The following is an 18,343-nucleotide window of genomic DNA, read 5'->3' on the forward strand; positions in this document are numbered from 1 at the left end:
CACTTACAATTTACCCCACACTTGTTAATCTCCATGCTAAGCTTCTATGGGTTTAAAAGACTTACACCTGACCCAGTTTAACGATAAGATCCCTATAGACTGCTGCACCTGACAGTTACCTTATCTGAGTATTAATTATGGTTCTGGCACTTAAAAAAAATGTTTCTTTTAGTTTACTGCAGTTAAATTGCATCACCTACAGAAAACAAAACATTTTAATTCTTAATAAGAGAAATATAGAGTTCTTTCAGAGTAAGTTGTTCTGTGTAATGTATACTTTTAATCTAAAAATGTTCTATAACTTTTAATACTAGTTCAGAATGAGCAAGGGATCCGAATTTCTTCTGTGCATCAACATTTTCAGCATCTGTGTACAGTTGTAATCCTGCTAAATTCAATATAGTTTGCTGTCAAGGATCAGAGCTCAACAGCTGCAATATGGGAAGAGGCAATAAATAGAATTGATATGCATTTTTTCCATCTTTTACATTATAAATCCCATCCTATATTTGCAGTCAGGTATCCAAATGCTTCACCCAAGAGGAAATCTTATATTTGATGTATTCTTTATGTAAAGATCATGTATTTAGTTAGTCATAAATTTAATTAAAAATTAAGAAAAATGTTTTTAACTATATATCCATATTCACCTTCCCCATTATATCCCTATGTTGTATAGATCAGAGTTTGCAGAAGAGCAAATTTGCTATACAATGTTTTGTCATAATATTTCACTTTATATACTTTCTATATAAGTCTGTAGTTTATTCTTCTTAACTTGGTTCTGATTTCTTTGGTTGTTGATTTTTCAGTGTTTATAATCCAAAGAATATTTTGCTAGTTTTGCACATTTCTCCAACATAAATTTAAATAAAGGGGGGAAAATGACAAATTAACAGAGAAAAAAGTAAAACTACTGGTAAGTTTCCATCATCATCATTGATGCTGTATGCTTTTATTTTGCTATTCGAGAAGTTTTAGAATTATTAACTGCATTTTTATTTTACATTTTTATGTTTATTTTTTTTATAAGGACATTGTCAAGTACATGTTTCAATAGTTTTAAATGCTTGATTTTTAGTCTCTATTGTTTGTAGCGCTCTCTTAGAAGCTTGAAAATAAATTTCTTTCCCTGCTGATCTTGTCCTTTTTCCTTTGGCAATTACTGATTTTTTTCCTTCCAGTGAATATGAAATTTGAGTATGTGAAAGGATTATTGGTTAACTCCTTGTTGATGCCATCCAATGCTGGCTATGGATTTATGGGAACGTCATTTGTAAATTTGAGGTGGTAGACTCACCAAAATGATTTGTTCCTGCAAAAAAAAAAAAGAAAGGAAAAGAAAAGCAATATTTGTTTGTGATGAGCTCTACAACACAAACCTCACTCCAGGCCCAAATCCCAAATCCAGCTGTGTCTTCAAAGCTCATAAGCCCCAGGGCTTCTCCAGTTGCTAGGTGGCTGTACACTGAGCTAGGGTCTTTAAGATAATGTGAAGTAGACTGCAAGCTATGGTGTTTGCTTGTGACAATGCCCTAAGGACTGAGCATCCTAGGATGTCATTTGATTTGCATTGGTCACTCACTGGATGTCTCTGTTTCTTGACTGGCTAAGCCTAAATCATGAAATTCTCTATCCATTATCCATGTAAGTCAATAGCAAGGCTCCTGTTGACTTCAGTAGGCATTGGATTAGATCCACAACTAGAGAGTACGCCCAGAGAAGACACCATAATGCTTAAACTGTTCAGGGAGATGGACTGGTATGGAAAGAGTAGCAGACAAAATGATGCTTTTAATCTTGTCCCACAGGCTATCATTCCTAGAAAAATAGGCTATTGTAACAGTCATTAACCTGGTGTAGGTTTTAAATGTAATTGTATCTTCTCACAGAAAGCCTGTGCCCCAGTGATGTTACATATTGCCCCATCTCATACAAAATACTGACAGTGCACTGTGTATAGTTGTCTGTGCTTCCCAGTATCATCACTAACACAAAGCAACTGTGTATGCAAATGTAGTACTAAGTGCAATAGGCAGACAAGGTTTTTGAACCCGAAAGCTTGCTTAATAACTTTTCTCCAACTATTTGGGTTGGTCTAATAAAAGATATCAAATTCACCCAAGGAACCTTGTCTGCCTATGTCCTTAGACCAACACGGCTACAACCTAAATCCCTGTACTAAGTGCAAGACACTCACCTTGTAAAGAAGGGGTGGCCAAACGGTAGGATGGGCTTCACAAGGGGCCAAGGCAGCTTCTGTGTGTGCCAAGTGACATTGGGGAAGGAACAGGAAGCACAGCAGCAGATAGAGCTGAGAAGCAGAAAGCAAAGCAGCAAATTGGGTAGGGAGCACAAGAAAGGAAGCAGAAATCAGAGCAGCACATTGGGCCTGCAAAGAGGCTTGGAGTGGCACATGGGGCTAATTTGTGGTATGCCTGCCAAAAAAGGCTGCCCACCCCCACCACCACTGATGTAAGGAATACCATTTCAGTTGTGTAAGTGCCTAAACATTTGCTTTCTGTAATCATTTCAGTAATTTTGCTCTACTGTTCCCAGCAAAGTGTACATTGGCTCACTTGAAAAAAAAATCACTTTACATTGGACTGAATGCATGATGAAAATGCTCAGCACTGTCTGCTTGGGAAACACAGTGATGAATTAGTATGTATTGGGTCTGAATATCTTAGCCTAGCTGGAAAGCATTATTAGGCTTTATGATTTGTTAGTAGCTTCTGTTATATTAGTTTCCATGCTTAGAGGACGTGTGTTACCATACTTTTCCTACTACAATCAGCAGGAAGAGATTTGCCATTGACATGGGTATGACAAGAATTAGACCTTTTATTTTATATTCTGGAGAGTTATAGGACACCATTCAAAACTGGAGCTGTGATGGGGTGACTAACAGTTTAGTGTATTCCTCCTGATCTTCCTACTGAACTCACCTAAAACTTGCAGAGGAGCCAGAATAAACCATCTTTTTTTTTCTTTTGGCCACAAATATAACTCAACCACCAGTATAATTCAAAAGGTGGCAGGTCTTTTTAGCAAGGAAAATGTAGTGACATCCACTTCACTTGCTGCTTTTCCAGAGTAACCTACCTTCTTCAACACCATGGATTAAGCTGTGGATATTACCTTACCCTAAGGCACATCCACCTGAAATGCAGGTACCTTGCCCCAAGGAGGGGATCCATAGTGACAAGGTGAAGTGCCAAGACTTCCTATACAGTGAATGGGCAGACCTAGGTGCTTCCCTAGTGTGACTCAGCTTCGCAGGTACTAGACAGGTAATGCCAAGCATTTAGGTATCAACAGTGTGTTTGAGTTGAGCGCAGCTGCAACTATTACATGTGGTTGTGCTGGTGCTCCCATTTCACCTAAAAAGCACTTGTCAAGAAACTGGGTTCTCATCCGGGGGGGGGCTTCAAACCTACATCTTTTATGTTCTTGCAAAGAGCCCAATCCACTAGACCAGCCCCTTGTAGGGGAAGCCTGGTTTTCTCTACCCTACTGTTGACACTGATCCAGTGGGCAGGCAGTCAAATGTGCAAGATGTATAAGCCCAGAAGAATGCTATGCCATGTGTCAATAGGGTGCGCGTGTTTCTGCACCCTTGGTGTTTTAGCCTCATGCCTTCAAAAACAAAGTGCTTGGCTTTGGTTCCTGCACCCATGGTGAGGTCTGCTTTTTAACCAATGACTTGCTAATATACCATAATAAACCTAAATACATAAATGTACCATCTCATTGGTGAATAGCCTAGCCAGACTCAAAGGCTTGCCTGTAGTCGGGCATCTGGCCCTTTGACACATGCAGTCCTCACATTCAGCAAGAGCCTAGAGTCTGCCTGCTTCATAGTATGCTGGTTGGGGGACTCTATCAGGTCCTTGACCAGGAACAATACAGATTTGAGTCTGCTTCTGTGGCTCTTGCTGGATAAAAGCATGAAGAAACTCAAATCTGGTCACCAACGTGTCATTACAGGTTTAAAATTAAAAGTGGAGGGGCGAGGGTAAGCCTTTACTTTACTTTATACTAGGCATACTCAGAGCATGTCTGCTAGATGGGCCCATCAGGGGAAACGCTTGCATTTCTGCTAGTGGTCATGCACAGTGCTGCTAATGGTTCAAAACCCCCCTGCACCACCTTGTTCTCGTATTAGTCCCAGTGGACTTTTCTAACCAGGCCTCCTTCTGTCCTGGCCTTTCTGGTAAGTGTTTTAAGGAGATGAGGCCCAAACCAAAGGACAGCCAGGCATGTGCGGTATATGGCGCCTAGGACGAGGGCACTATATTTTCATTCCACAGTGAAGCTGATTTACTGCAGGGACTTGCACCCAAGTTTCTTAGGACTGTGTGCTAACTCCCTTCTGGTATGTGACAGTTTAGGCAAAGTCACTGCTCACAAAGGCTGCCATGTTGCATGGGCAGTGCTGGCTGGCTCCTAGGAAACAGAAGCTGGAGGAGGCAGTGTGAGCCTGGTGACCCACTGCAGCACAATAATTATTGACTGGAGGAAGGCATTGACTGGAGGCATCCAGAGGCCCAGAGAGTCCCTTAGCTGCAGCATCAATCTAGCTCTATGCCCATGAAGCATGGCCCTCAGACTGCACCGCAGCCTTCCCTAGTGACTAGCATGAGACAGTGGCTCACCACGTAGTGAGATACATTCCTGGGACCCTAACTCACTTGCACACTCTCTCCAGGCATTGCATGAGGCCCTTGGGCACCTTATTTGGGGGTAAGGGTGGGGGGTGTTGGTTTTTGGTTTTGTTTTTTCCATTAAGTGACCTCATTGGCAAATTTTGCCTAAGGCCCTGCTTCTGGTATGATTCAACACCCCCTGGATTTCCCTGTACTTTGCCATGTCACATCATATATTTCTAAATGATCCTGTGTGCACAGGAACTGGCTCGATAGATACAGCTACAACATTAGTTATTTTTAAATTATTCTCTCAGCTCTGGGACACCTCTCCTCTGTGCAAAAAGAAAGTATCCTAGTGCCACTGCTAAAGCTAACACAGAAGTCTTGCTGGGAGGGAGGATTGAATTGATGGAGAGAGGCATGAGACTGTGTGTGGGGGTAGGGGAGTGGAGAGCTTAATGCTATCAAGATCTTGAAACATTTATGTTAAGGGCTAGGGGTTGGGGGGATAGAATGGGGAACTGGGTTAAGCATAAGACTGATCCATGATTTCAACCCCCCACCCATACCAGCATGCGCGCAAACACACACACGCACACACACACACACACACTTGCCTGCCCCCGCCACAGCCATGGGGTGTGGCCAGACATACAATTTGAAACAGTTCAAACCACTTCGAAACACAACAAAAAGTCATCTGCATAGATGTATGTCCCCTCTGCCCAGTTCCAAAACTCTTCTCTACCAGCAGAAGGAGGGAGCTCAGGGTTGACAGCCTGGCAGATGGGCCAGCTATGCAGCCTTGCCACTTGAGGCCTAATGCAGGGGTAGGCAACGCCTGGCATGGGTGCCAGAGCATAGCATGTAAAGACATTTTGTTTGTCACATGTGCCTCAGGGTGGATGGTGGGGAAGAGGTCAGAGCTGTGCTGCCACAACAAGGATCGGGCATCTCACAGCTCCCCTGCCATCTGCCCCGGCATGCAATATCTTACAAGTCAAGCTTGCGGGTGCTTTTGGCAGTCTGCCCAAAAATGTGCTGACCGCTGGTCTAATGAGTCCTAGGTGCCTGAAATATTGCCAAATCCTGGGACTCCTTGCTGGATCCCTGGATGCTCTCTCTATTTCCCAGGTCCCAGCCCCCTGCTCCAGCCCCAAGCTCCTCCAATTCTCCTCTACCTCTCTATTTCAGTGGGAGAAGTTTTTGAGCGTGGGGCATGTTGTGGGGTGGGGGGCAGGTAGAGAGTCTGAATCCCAGTGACAACGCTGCCCTGCTGCCACATACCCCTGCCACCCGCATATACCACTGCTGCTTATCACCAGACTGCCAGGGGGCAGGGGGGAGTATGATTGGGCGGGGAGGGGAGGGAGTGGTACCCTGCCTCTGCCCATTCTGTGGCCCCTCACTGACAAGCCACACGTTTCCCCCCCCCCCCAGCCCTGCTGCTGCCCCTCACTCTGGGCCCCCTGACCCCAGCCCTGCCAATGCCCCTCACTCCTGAACAGCAGTACCCTGCCCTCCACCCCTTGCTGATGCCCCTCACTCCTGACCCACAGCCCCCTGGTGCTGCCAGTGCCCTGCACCCCAAACCCACAGTCACCCATCCTGTCCCCAGTTCCCCTCACTCCCACCCACAGCCCCTGCCCCCCTGCCTGGATACAGCACAGGGGTCAAAAAAAGGAGGACCTGTCCGGGAAAACCCAGATGTATGGTAACCCTACCTTCCCCCCTTCCACACACAGCACCTAAGAAAACTACATACATGCCTGCCCCCCGACAACCACCTTTCCCTCCCTTTCTTCCTCTCCCCTCCTCCTAATGGCCTCCAAAGCCATCAGAAGCAGGATTCCTGTTCTCTAGGCCTCAGGTCATGTACCACTTAAGTTCTGGTGGAAGGGATCGCCTGGGGCTGGGGTGGGGTACAGGTGCCTGAAGCTGCTGCTAATGGGTGCTATCCTGCCACATTTCAAATGTTGTGCTGGCTGAATCCCAAAACCTGCACTACCATTGTCATTGCTGCCTCCAAGGAAAGCAAAAAAAAAAAAAATAATGTGATCTGGCTAAGCCCATCTTAAGTCACTAGTACTTTACTAACACCCAACCCGTGTTCCTTAGATGGCACCATTTTATGTTGTGTAGCCTTGTGTAGATGTACCAAAACAGACACGCAGCCTGGGCAGAGTGAGTAACAGCCGCGGTGTCTTGTACACAAATCCCTTGTGATCCTTATGTCCTGAGGACTGGAGTTGATTAAAACCCATGCATGACTCCTCGCCTTAGGCTCATGAAGGAGGCAAAGAGAAAAGCAGGAATCCTACTTCTCGCCATCCAAAATAAAGCCAGGGCACTCACCCAGGATATTGTAGAACTTGAGCTCTATGCCCTGCTTGCCCAAGAGGTTTGAGCTTGGGCTTCTGGTTGTTCTAGCAGAGTACACCAAATGGTATACCACATCAGCCTTTTAAGCTGTACTTCCACCTTTTGAAGCTGAACCACTACTATCATCGTTGCTGCTGGGAAAATAATAAAGATAGGCGTGCAGGTGGGAATTTTCTACCCCATTAGTAGTAAGAGCCTGGTTTAGAAACCATAGGCACACATCTATTGCAGGACAGCACCTATTTAATCCAGCTGCTCAGCACCATGGCCCTATATATTTCCACATTTCTTCCTGTCATAGCTGACAAGGAGATCAGCTTTAAAGGGAGTACCTGAGAACATCCTCAACAGTGGCTGACTTGTAACATGATGGTTAATGAACTATGCTAGGAAATCAGGGAGGCCCAGGTTCAAGTTCCCCTTTTTTTTCTGTGGAAAAAGGGAAGACTAGGAAACCATGCTCTCTGATTATTATCAGTGCTTTGGTTTTGGGGGAGAAGAGAGGAAGTCTCAGGCAATTACATAATTTTCTGACAATGCACATCCCAATCTGTGCACCTAGATAGTTATCCACATGCGCAGAGCTACACATCCAGGAATAGATTTATCTGGTTAGAGAAGGGCGAAAAATGCCAGGTAGACACTAAAAAAGCAATAGAATGACACCCACTTTTGAAAAGTTTTTTGCATTGGGTGAACTAAATCATACATTGGAATAAATAATCTTCTCAATGTGCATTGCTGCAACCTTACTTAGTTAATTTACTCATAGAATTAAGGACTCCCTCACTGTATGGTGTTACAGATCTTCCCACTTGGATCACTGAGTGTAATTTGACACATCACAGATTCTTTATTATGTTAGGCAGTCATCTTAATCTCTAGCCCAAATCTGCCTGTCCAATGTGGCTCTGGTTGACCTACACATCATTCTCAGAACACCTACTTCGTCATTCTGCTGCTAAAAAAAGAGCAGTTCAACCTAGTCCAAGAGTACTATGACCGTTACTTACTGTATTCATGTAAAAAAAAAAGAAACCACTGATTTGTTATGCTTTGTCTGGGCTTGCCCCTGTCGCTGAGGTGTAATGTGAACTTGTGCAGAGCGGTCCACCCAGACATGCTGTTAGAGCATACTAGGTGCCAGGGCATGTTCACAATGACGGGAGTGACAAACTCATGAAAGGAGAGCAGCTGACTTCTGCAGCATTGCTAGCACTACAATTTTTATCCCAAGTCTCTCAATATTTGATGTATTTTTTATCTTGGAGCCATCGCTCTTGCAAGGGATTTCCTAAGAATCTTGGCTTGCATTTTTTCAGTGGGAGTAGTCCTTGAACAAGACAAAGATCTGAAAATACAAACCCTAAAAATGACAAACTGTAGAAGGTGAATGAAAAGAACCAAAACATAACAAAAATGAAACAAAACTATCTCATGGCTTTAAGCCAATCCCAGTCCTGTGGTGCTGGGGCCTAATTCAACGGTTTGCAATTGTCAATATTCCTATTGTTCATTCATCTTCATGACATGAAGATGAATGAACAATAGCTTTGAAATAATTCTCTTTGAGGAGGAGAAGGAGTCAGACAACAACTAGAGTTCAAGTGTTATGTGAGATTTCCCCAGCAGCACAACATTCATTGATTTGAAATTTGTGCAAGACTAGGCACCTGCACCCATTTCCTACTGCAGTATAAACAATTTTTCGCTTTTTAAAAGAGTAGTCTGAACAGGAATATTTTGGAACAAAACTGCAAATGTAGTTTGTTTTTTCCTTTCGTGCATACATTTGGACATCAGGGTACATTCTCAGTGCTACCAGAAACAGTCATCTTTTTCTTCAGCTCATAAATCTGATTCAAAAATATGAAACTATAATTTCTAAATACTCCTTCAAGACCAAAAAACATCTTTCCAGGTCCCAGAGTCATAGGTTATATTTTCCTTTATCTCTCATTGGTCATAAGTTCACTCCTATGAATATAATAATCTTGAAATCTGTACTTTTCACACCTTGTGCGCTGTGCCATTGACTTTGGTCATTGAGTAGTAGAAGCAATATTTCACAAGGTAATAAACTGCGTTAGGTAAGGCTCTTTCGCAAGGTCCTATTGTTCCACCATTGCTGAAGATGTCCTCCCATGCAGTAGATTACTTTCCTAGCTACAGCCTGATCTCATATTTTCTTGTTCTTATTAGAACACTGAAGAAAGACATCATTAATCAACTGGAAGCACATTTAGCAAAGTTCAACGTGTATGAAAAATTTATGTCAACCTTTAGGATCTATGACAGCACCAAACCTTCACTTAATAAGTTCTATAATGACTTGCTGATAATGGCAGATTCAGATGGTCTCTGCTGGTTCTATTGGATCTTTTAATAAAATTTTCTACAATGGTCATAGGTCTATTGCACACTCTTCTAATATATAAAACAACCCTGTTGCTTAGTCATCAATTCCAAGTGAGTTTTGATGAATATAAAAACTGAAACAAGGTATCTTTTCCCTCTGGTGTACTTGCTAATATGAACCTCTTTGTGTTGTACAATGTCTACAATGAAAGTTGTAGATACCTGATGTCTGTTGAGTGCTGGTATACATTTGACCTATCCTCGAGAGGCCATTCATTGAACATGCTCTCTCTTCTTCAGGGCTGTCAGTAATAAGGCACCTTTAGTCTGAGAAATCTAATTTCTTCTGGCATTTTACTTGAAAGCACTACATTTTGAACCAAAAGGCTCATAACTATGAGAAGCTACTGCCCATTTTGGTTTTTAAGGTGGAAACCTAGAAATGCTTATCAGCACAAGATTTCCTTATTACATGCAATTGTGACATTATTTTCTGGTAAACTAATCTTACATACCTTTACTATCAAGCATTTGCTACTGAAAAGAAAGGGTAGCGCTCAGCTTAGTAAATCTAGTAAAATATAATTGTGACACTACTGTAATGTAATCCAAGCAGCCCTGCATGACTGGATGAACATAATCTGTGAGCATGTGCAACCAAGTAGCTTTGCTAAATAAAACATGCCCTTTTTATTCCAAGACTTCCTACATGGCACTGCAGCTGGTTGCAAAGGTATTTCATTGGTGCTGAGAAAAGCCAGTGAAGTCAAAACCAAGTGCAAATGTGGGAGGGCTGGAGGGGAGGGGGGGGGACAGGGAAAGCAGAGGCATTGCAAATCGGCAGTCAGTTTGGCATCTGACACCAGGCTACCATCACAAACACACATGATAAAAGTGCAACATATTTTATTTTTTCCCCCGTACCTCCGTCCAGACTTGCAAAGCTAAAAGTGTTTGCAGTCGTAAATCTGAAAGTGGCAGGGTCATCTTGTTCAGTACAAAAGAGTAATAAAGGTAAAGAGTAATAAAGGTAATAAAAAATATGTATAGGAGTCATCTTACATGTGAGCAAGGGTACACAGGAAAAAAAATAAAATTAAACACATATATATAAATTAGCAGTATGGCATTTGCATTACCTGCAATCCAGCATATAATATTCACAGGATGGTGCTCAGCAGTGGACAGCATAAACGAGAACATTCAGAAATCTCTTGGCTGAACTTTAAATGGTAAGCTTGCAACACCAAGTGCTTTGTTGCTAATATGTATGGGTGAGGAATTAAAAAGGCATTGAAGAGCTCTTCACAGCATGAAACTAGGCTACCTTACAGAAGTGACAGTCCATGCATTTTAGGACCCAAGGACTCAAACAGGTGGAGAAGGGACAGAGTGCCTCAACTTTGCTATTTTTTTTCAGGTCATATTGATGCTGGTTCAGAAGTGTTGGGGGCAGGGGAGGAGGAGCAGCAAAAGTGCCTCATAGTTGCTAACTGATTTTTTTTTTTTTTAACCGATTGCAAGCTGCACTAAAATAGATAATAAAAGAGCTGTGATGGAACTCTGATCAGTGAAAACCACTCTACAGGCCTAATAATAACCTAAAGGAAATTTGGTTGGCATTGGAAGATAGGCATAACGTAAGGAATATACTGACTTAGAATCACAGACAGGCAGGAGTGTGAGCGATAGCTTGGTGATAGCTCTACGGATCATAAAATGTGGAGGAAGCATGTTCTGGCCCTTGGTGGAAGGTAGTATCTTTATATCTGAAGGGCTCTGGAGATTTGTTGGGGTGCAATATTCCACTGGACTGAGGCCATAGTTGCCTGATCTAAACTTTCAGTTCTTAAAATCTCTCTTTCTTTGCAGCATCTGACTCCTTTGACTTTTAAAATTAGTGACAGAACCTGGAAAGCCTGGCTGCCTCTCTGCTGGGCTCCTTTCCAATTTTGCAGCATGCAGAGATTGCCCTGTTGGTTTGGAACATTTCTGCTGTCATGGCAGTGGAAGAAGTCAGATTAGAGTACTGCTATAAAGCATAACATATCTTTTAAGCACTGAGTTCACTGAAGTCTCTTGGTTCACAGCTGAATAGCCAAGTGAGGTGTCGAGCATTGTTGAATTTAATGGGCCAACTTTCAGTTATTTATCTACCAGATGGTTTCATTCTCATTTTTTTCCCTCTGAACACTTCGAGTTGGTCGTTGGTCTAATACTTTGAAGCCCTCCTCATTGCAATGCTGAAGACTTGGTTAGACTCACATTTCTGATACAAGAACTACAAAACTATTTGAGATTCTCCAAACATAGTTCAGCCTGTTTTTAGCTTCACTGAAGAAAAGGTCACAAAATGGATTTGGTCTTTGCTTTGTGACTCTGAGAGATGCTATTTTCTTTTCCAGTATCTTCCAGATTACATTTTAAATTTGTTCTGTTTACCACCCCAGCCACCTTGAATACTCCATTAATATAATTGTCAACTGCATGCAAAAGCCAGCATATTACTCTTCATCAAGCAAATTTACAATACTGGGTTAAGTTGTTTCAGATGAAGATCTGTCAAGGAGGAATACAATTTGATTCTCAGAGGCTTAATGGATAAACACAACTCCTATGCTCAGTTACTTTTGCAGTTCTTCCTGCTTCACAGATGACTATCAGGAGCACGAAGGCCTTAGCAGTGAAGACATAGTGAGGACATTGGGCCAAAGTCACCCCTAATTTAAATCTCCTGAATTCAGTGGCGTTCCACTGGGGAAGAATGCGACTGTATGTGTACTTACAGGCATGGTAGTCTTACATTGCCAAAAAAGTCAGAGGGCTTTAAGGGCTGCCAGTGCATGTTATTCAACTTTCATTAATTCTAGTAAGAACAAGCCAGTGAATTTAATTTGGCCTGTGGATGGAATTATAAACTACAGCCCATCTGTTTCCCATCCGAAACAATAGATAGGCCAACATTTATACAAACTTTCTGGTGAAGGTTTTGAGAAGTGGTTACACAGAAATGTGCATTTCCCTTCTTTTAAAATGGAGGATACTAAGAACAAAGATTTCTTATGTGATGTTTTCTATTGGTCTTGAAAATGGACTATTTCTGCCATGTTAAAAAATGATTCAGGAGTGTTGTCTGACACACGGTTGCTGTGATCCAAGGCCCATATGGCTTGTTTTGGAGTGTGTAAAGGTCACTGCTTCTGTTAATACAACTAGTACAAATACTTCCCTGCCATCTGACTATGTTCTTCCTTATTCAGATTGGCAGCTATTTCCCCTACAATCTGGGATTGCCTTTCAATGTAGACTGTTGATGTGCAGACGATGCTGTTTTTTTGTTTTGCTTTTTAAATCGAAGGTTGATTTCATTTTTTGACTGAATTTACTTATATATATTGTGCTTTGCGCAATGGCAACATCCTATACGAAAAAGACATATGTGCTAGATGCAATGATGCATAGCATATTGCATCTTCTGTTATAGTCTTTAAAAAACATTGCATATATTTTGGGACTGAAAGACATAAAAGAGGCCACTTTGATCTCAGGGTATGAGCAGAGAAAATAGGTTTGCCATATTAAAGGGGCATGAAGATTTATATCAGCTTGAAACAGTAACATTTATCTGCTTGCCCTCTTCCCACAGTAAGTGGAAGCTAAACAGTGGTAATTCAGTGTACCATTCATTTAGGGGTAAATTGTCCCAGTATACCTTCTGCTTACCACAGGGTAGGGTTGATCACTACTGTTTGTCAGGTTGCCCTGCTAAATCTTCTGTGAGTCAGAATGAGTAGCACCATGACTTCATATTATAAAATAATTTGCGTCACCCATTCTTTAGCATGCTAACTGTGGGGGACTGACATTTTTCATGGTGCCTGTGTTTCAAGCTTTTTTTCCCCCAGAAAGTTTTAGCAAAAAAGTTTCAGCCTTTCTCCGTGAGCAAGAGGAGGGGAAATGCTTTGTTTTACCATGTTAAAAATAATTCTGACAACTGTTTTCATTGCAAAGATCAAAAGCTTTCATGCCTTGGAGCAGGGATTTGAAATTTGGCAGGAGGGGAACCTTTTTGTCAGGGATTTATATTTAGCTGTCCCCATAAAACTGTGCCGAAATGTTGCCAGGATAAGCCTTTTAAAAAAAATTCAGTTCACGTGTTTGCTGAGGTTTGGCTATTCAGTTCTTTAAAGATTCTGCCTGAGCTGCACACGTTTTGCCTTGTAACGCTCGTGTGCTGCCCAACATCTCCACAGAGCCTCTGATCGTGCACTGCCATGGGCAGGTGCAGGGTTTTTTTTTTTAAGGTGGGGTGCAGGAGCAGTGATCAGTGCTTCAGGAGTGGCTGCATCCCCTATTCCCCCTTAGGTGGGCAGACGATGCTGCAGGAGGAGCAGCAGCAGCTGGGGGACTGTTTTAAGTGCCCAAACTTGGTAAGAATGCTGTCCCCTTCCCCTCCAAGCTCAGTGACATGGGCCCTCACTTCCCATCCTCCCTTCCTTGCCTGAAGCTATCATTGTTCTACCTGTTTTTGGCTGCTCCATGGATGGGAGAAGTTGCTGCAAATGCAAATGGGCTACGTGGGGATCTAGGCTTGGCTGGGGACAGTGGTGGTGGTGGGGATGGGTGGTTTCCCCCTCCATGAGCCTGCCCCCAGGCTCTCAAAGAACTCCTGGGGTGACTGGGTGCCCAGGACCACTGCCACTGCTGTGCCAGCAGTCACTGGGGAGAGAACGGGAATTTTTATCTGATCCAGGGACTTAATCCCCTAGCTGCTGCTCCAAGGGCATGGTCTGAAAGGAGGGGAGGGCACCACCGTACCCACTCTGGGTCCACCCCTGTGCACTGATGAAGACTCCAAATTTGGGGTTCAGTATGGTTTCTCATGATGGAATTTCTATGCAAGTTTAAGGAAACAAAATGCAGTTATATCTTTAACAAGTTACATGGAAGTTTTCAATGTCATGGAACCACAGCAGCTAAATGGTGAGAAATGACTGATAATTAGCTATTCATGTGACTGTTACGTTACCCAAACCCCAAGGTCTCTAGAATTCCAGGGAATATTTTTCTTGCATCTGTTTCATGAAAGACAAAACTGGCTTTTGGCCTGAGAGTAATTGCTTTCATTTGCACTAGATTTATTTAACATCCATTCTTCTATTTGTTCCTTCCTTTGGTTTGGCAACAAAAGAATGAAGCGTGTAATGCTCTGTTGTTATGCTGCGCAGTCATCTTCAGTACTGGGAGTGTTACTCCTCAATCAGCAGGCTTCCTCTACTGTACTCCTAAGCTAAGTCGAGTGAAAGAAATCCTCATAGCTATTATATCCCCACTCATGTCCCTGATTAAAAATTAGTCAAGTACCTTAAATCTTCCCTGTGCCAACAGCATTTAAAAAAAAAAATCATGAAAGAGGCTTCAAAGTCACTCTGCAGATGCCAGCTGCAAGACTTTAAAAAAATCCCAAACTAAGGGGGGGTATTTTCAAAGCATTGCTCAAGATTCCTCTTTTAACAGGATTGGTGTTTGTACTACCAGGGACCCTTTGAAAGTTTCTCCCTAATTATGGAACTAACCACATTATTTTTTGTTTTCTTTTTTTATCTAAATAAATGAAATTGCTGTGAATCAAAATGGGAGGGGGAAAAATCTTATAGTGAATTTTATAGGCAATATTATAAAACAGTTTAACTCTCCAGCATGATAATATTTTAATCAACACACCCCTCTACAAGCTGAAATCTATCTTACCGTCTGCCTGACTGAAGCTATACTCCTTCCTTTTGCTTGAAGAATGATACCTTACTCAACAACATAATTGGATGGCAGTAAAAAACTGAATGCTTAACAAGCACTTACAAGTAGATACCTAGGGAAGATTTCATATATTTTCTGTAACAACCTTATTATAAACACTGCTGGCATCACCACTACCTTATACTAACTAGTAAGAATAAAAGAATATTACAAAGCAGTACAGTAGAAATATTGCCAGCTCGAAGGCTGCATCAAAGCCTATCATCACGTGCTTAGCTTTAAGAATGCAACAACTCCTTTTGAATCTAATACGAAACAAAAGTTTTCATTGCCTTAAGAACTAAGACTTTTAGTATCTGTAATACATGCTCATGTACCATACCTTCTGCTGGGTTTTTCCCTTCCTCATCCCATAGTTTTACTTCACACCAGCATCTGTGCTACAATTCCTCCTTTTAAAATTATTTTACTCATGAGGCCAAAAGCCAGGGTTCATTAAGTTCATGCAATTATATATCACAACACAGCAGTTAATGCTGGCCAAGGCAGAGATAGCTGCACGTAAACTTGGACAATATTAACCTGTAGTAGGGATAGAATTTTTCACCTGTCAATCTCAGGTTTGATAATGTGCCAATGACACCCAGAGATTCAGCAAAAGTCTCACAGAAAAATCATATGCAATTGCTCCAAAATATATAGGCAATCTGTTTTGTTTGGTCTTTTTCTTCTCTTAATTGGTCGATTATTAGAAAGAAAAATGCTGTTCGGAAACCAGAAGCTGAAAAGCCCTCTGTTTCCATATTCTTTGGTGAAATTAATATTCATCTGAAACAACACTGCCTGACTAATACATGCATCTGATGTTGTCAGTGTCTCAGCCAAATTTTTCTGGAGTACCTCTGCAGCATTTCTATGTAAAAATGTTTTGTAAGGCAAAATATATGTTGCTGCATTAAAAATAAATAAATAAATAAATAAAATGCATATTACAGGTCTGCCTCATGCTAGTATTTATTTGGGTAATAACTGGGGCCTGATTGCAAAAGATGGCAAGGCTCAGTGGGAATTGGAGATAATGAGGAAGTTGCAGATACTCAGGTGGTATTAGCACTTCCTGGAACTGGGCCCTGTGAGCTCTGAGAGATGCAGCTGCAGTGGTTTTAGCAAAGCTCCTAGCTTTGAGCACTGACTCAGGAAACCAAGCGATGGATTACTCGGAGATAGTTTAGTCAATTGTATCAAGAGCTGATATTCTACCCAGGCTGATAGGCTGTCAATTGCAATCAGCACCTCGGTAGATGGAAAGTTCATCTTTCCCACAGTCCTACAATACTGTCAGTTAAAAATAATGAAAAACAATAAAGAAAGAGCAGCAAATAAACAGAGCAAAAGCTGTCATTTAAGCAGATTAATGGCCCCCGCTTCCCCCCTAAATTCGAACAGTCCCACACAAACCTTCCAGTAGGAACTGAGAGCTGAGCCTTCCCGAGTGTTGCTCTGATCAGGTCACTCTGTGACCGCAGAGTGGGGCCTCATGAAGCCCCTGCCATCAAGGAGCAGGGGTAAGTTTAAAGCAAAATTGCCCCAAATTCCTCGAAGGGTGTGGCTGCACATGCAATTTATGCGAAGCAATAAATTCCAGTGTTTATTGCCCCAGAGTTTATTGCTCCCAGGCGTGCTGTTTGAACATGCACCCAGGGTTTGGGGCAGCCCTGGCTGGCAGTGGGCCCAGACAGTCAACCTGCCAACCCAGGGCTGCTTCAACTGGACTCAACATACTGCAGAGGGGCTGGCTGGGGCACAAGGGCATTCCAGTGTGGGGCTGACCAGCAGGCCTAGTAGCAGCCTCCACACTAAAGCACTCTCATGCCCCAGCCACCCTCATCAGCATCTACATGTGCACTACCATGCAGTGAAAAATTAGTTTACTCCAACCTAACTGGCCTGCAGATGTAGATGCCAAGATGTTTACTGGAGAGCTAATTCATCAGTGCCACAGTAAATGTCTCATGTAGATGCATCAAAAGAGCAATAATGGGCAACTAGCTTGCAATGTGCAAGGCTCATTTCCTCTGCCTACCTCCAAAAATGAGGGGCAGACCAAACTATCAGAGCTACATTTGATTCCTGATCTGTTCCTGGAGCTGTGCAGTTTCTCAGGGTGGGTGGTAGAGTAATGCTTTGGACCGTTGATGCAAATTGGGACAGTTGATGCAAATTAACTGACATAGGATTACTCATTGCAGTTTTCAGCTGGAGACTGCTATTCCAGAGCATAGGCCCTTGGTGATGCAAGAAACACTTTTGTATTTATGTCATGTGGGTGTGGCTGATTCTGTATTTTACCTTTTATAGCTATTGAATTTTTCATGTGTAGATTACAGCGATTCCTAGAATTGGTTTTCCAAGTAAAACTGCTTCTCCTGCTTCTGCGAAGATGTCATTGACTCATGCTGACATATGTGAATCTAATTTAAGATTTCCAGCAGATTAGCGTATAGTCCAGCAACCTTGATTTAACTGGTATTAAATTTCTTGTTTTCTTATAGGTCTGACTAATTGTTTTGATAGTCCTTAAATACAGCTTCTGTAGCAACTGCTGTACTCCATGGCACATCAACTATTGGTGATACTTAACAAGCAATATTATGATTTAACTTGGGTTTAAAAAACAATCACCAGTCTTTGTAAGGGGTTTGAAAAAAGAGTTTTATTGCAAAAAAGCATGCTTGTTCAATAGTGGCCCTTTCTAATGATGATGGGGCTTGCTGAAAGCAGAATGGGATATGCAAGTGAGAGAGGTTTGTATGAATCAGGGAGGTTGCCTCCTGTGGATTACTAAAATGAGCATTAGGTTGGTGGTTATTTAGGGACCATTTCATTAGCCCATTAGTTCTCAACCTGTTTGCCACAGTGGGCCATACTTGCAGCTTTCAATGTGTTATGTGGGCTGCACCCACACAACTTACTGCTTGTGTATCCATTTAAAACATCCATATTTTAACAGGATGTCACATGGGATGCAGTAGCGTGCTGCCTGGACTGCATGCAGCCCGTTGGCTGCAGGTTGATAACCACTACATTAGCTTTTCCGTATGTGGTTATTTCTACTATATTACATATGAGAGTAGTTACAAGATAGGGACAATCCAGCAAATAGAGTGTTTGCTTAAGACTTAGGTTCAAGACCT

General features: G+C 42.3%; 1 long non-coding RNA gene across 1 annotated transcript; it reads right to left on the reverse strand.

The window, feature by feature from the left end:
* Window positions 1-953: 953 nt before the first annotated feature.
* LOC106738672 (uncharacterized) lies at window positions 954-16,717 on the reverse strand. The gene is made up of 3 exons (XR_002091944.2): window positions 16,608-16,717; window positions 2,201-2,314; window positions 954-1,315 (listed from the first exon to the last, which is right to left on the reverse strand). It is a non-coding gene; the product is annotated as an uncharacterized LOC106738672 (long non-coding RNA).
* Window positions 16,718-18,343: the final 1,626 nt, after the last annotated feature.

This window comes from Alligator mississippiensis, chromosome 10, assembly GCF_030867095.1.
Source record: "Alligator mississippiensis isolate rAllMis1 chromosome 10, rAllMis1, whole genome shotgun sequence".
NCBI classification, from domain to species: Eukaryota; Metazoa; Chordata; order Crocodylia; family Alligatoridae; genus Alligator; species Alligator mississippiensis.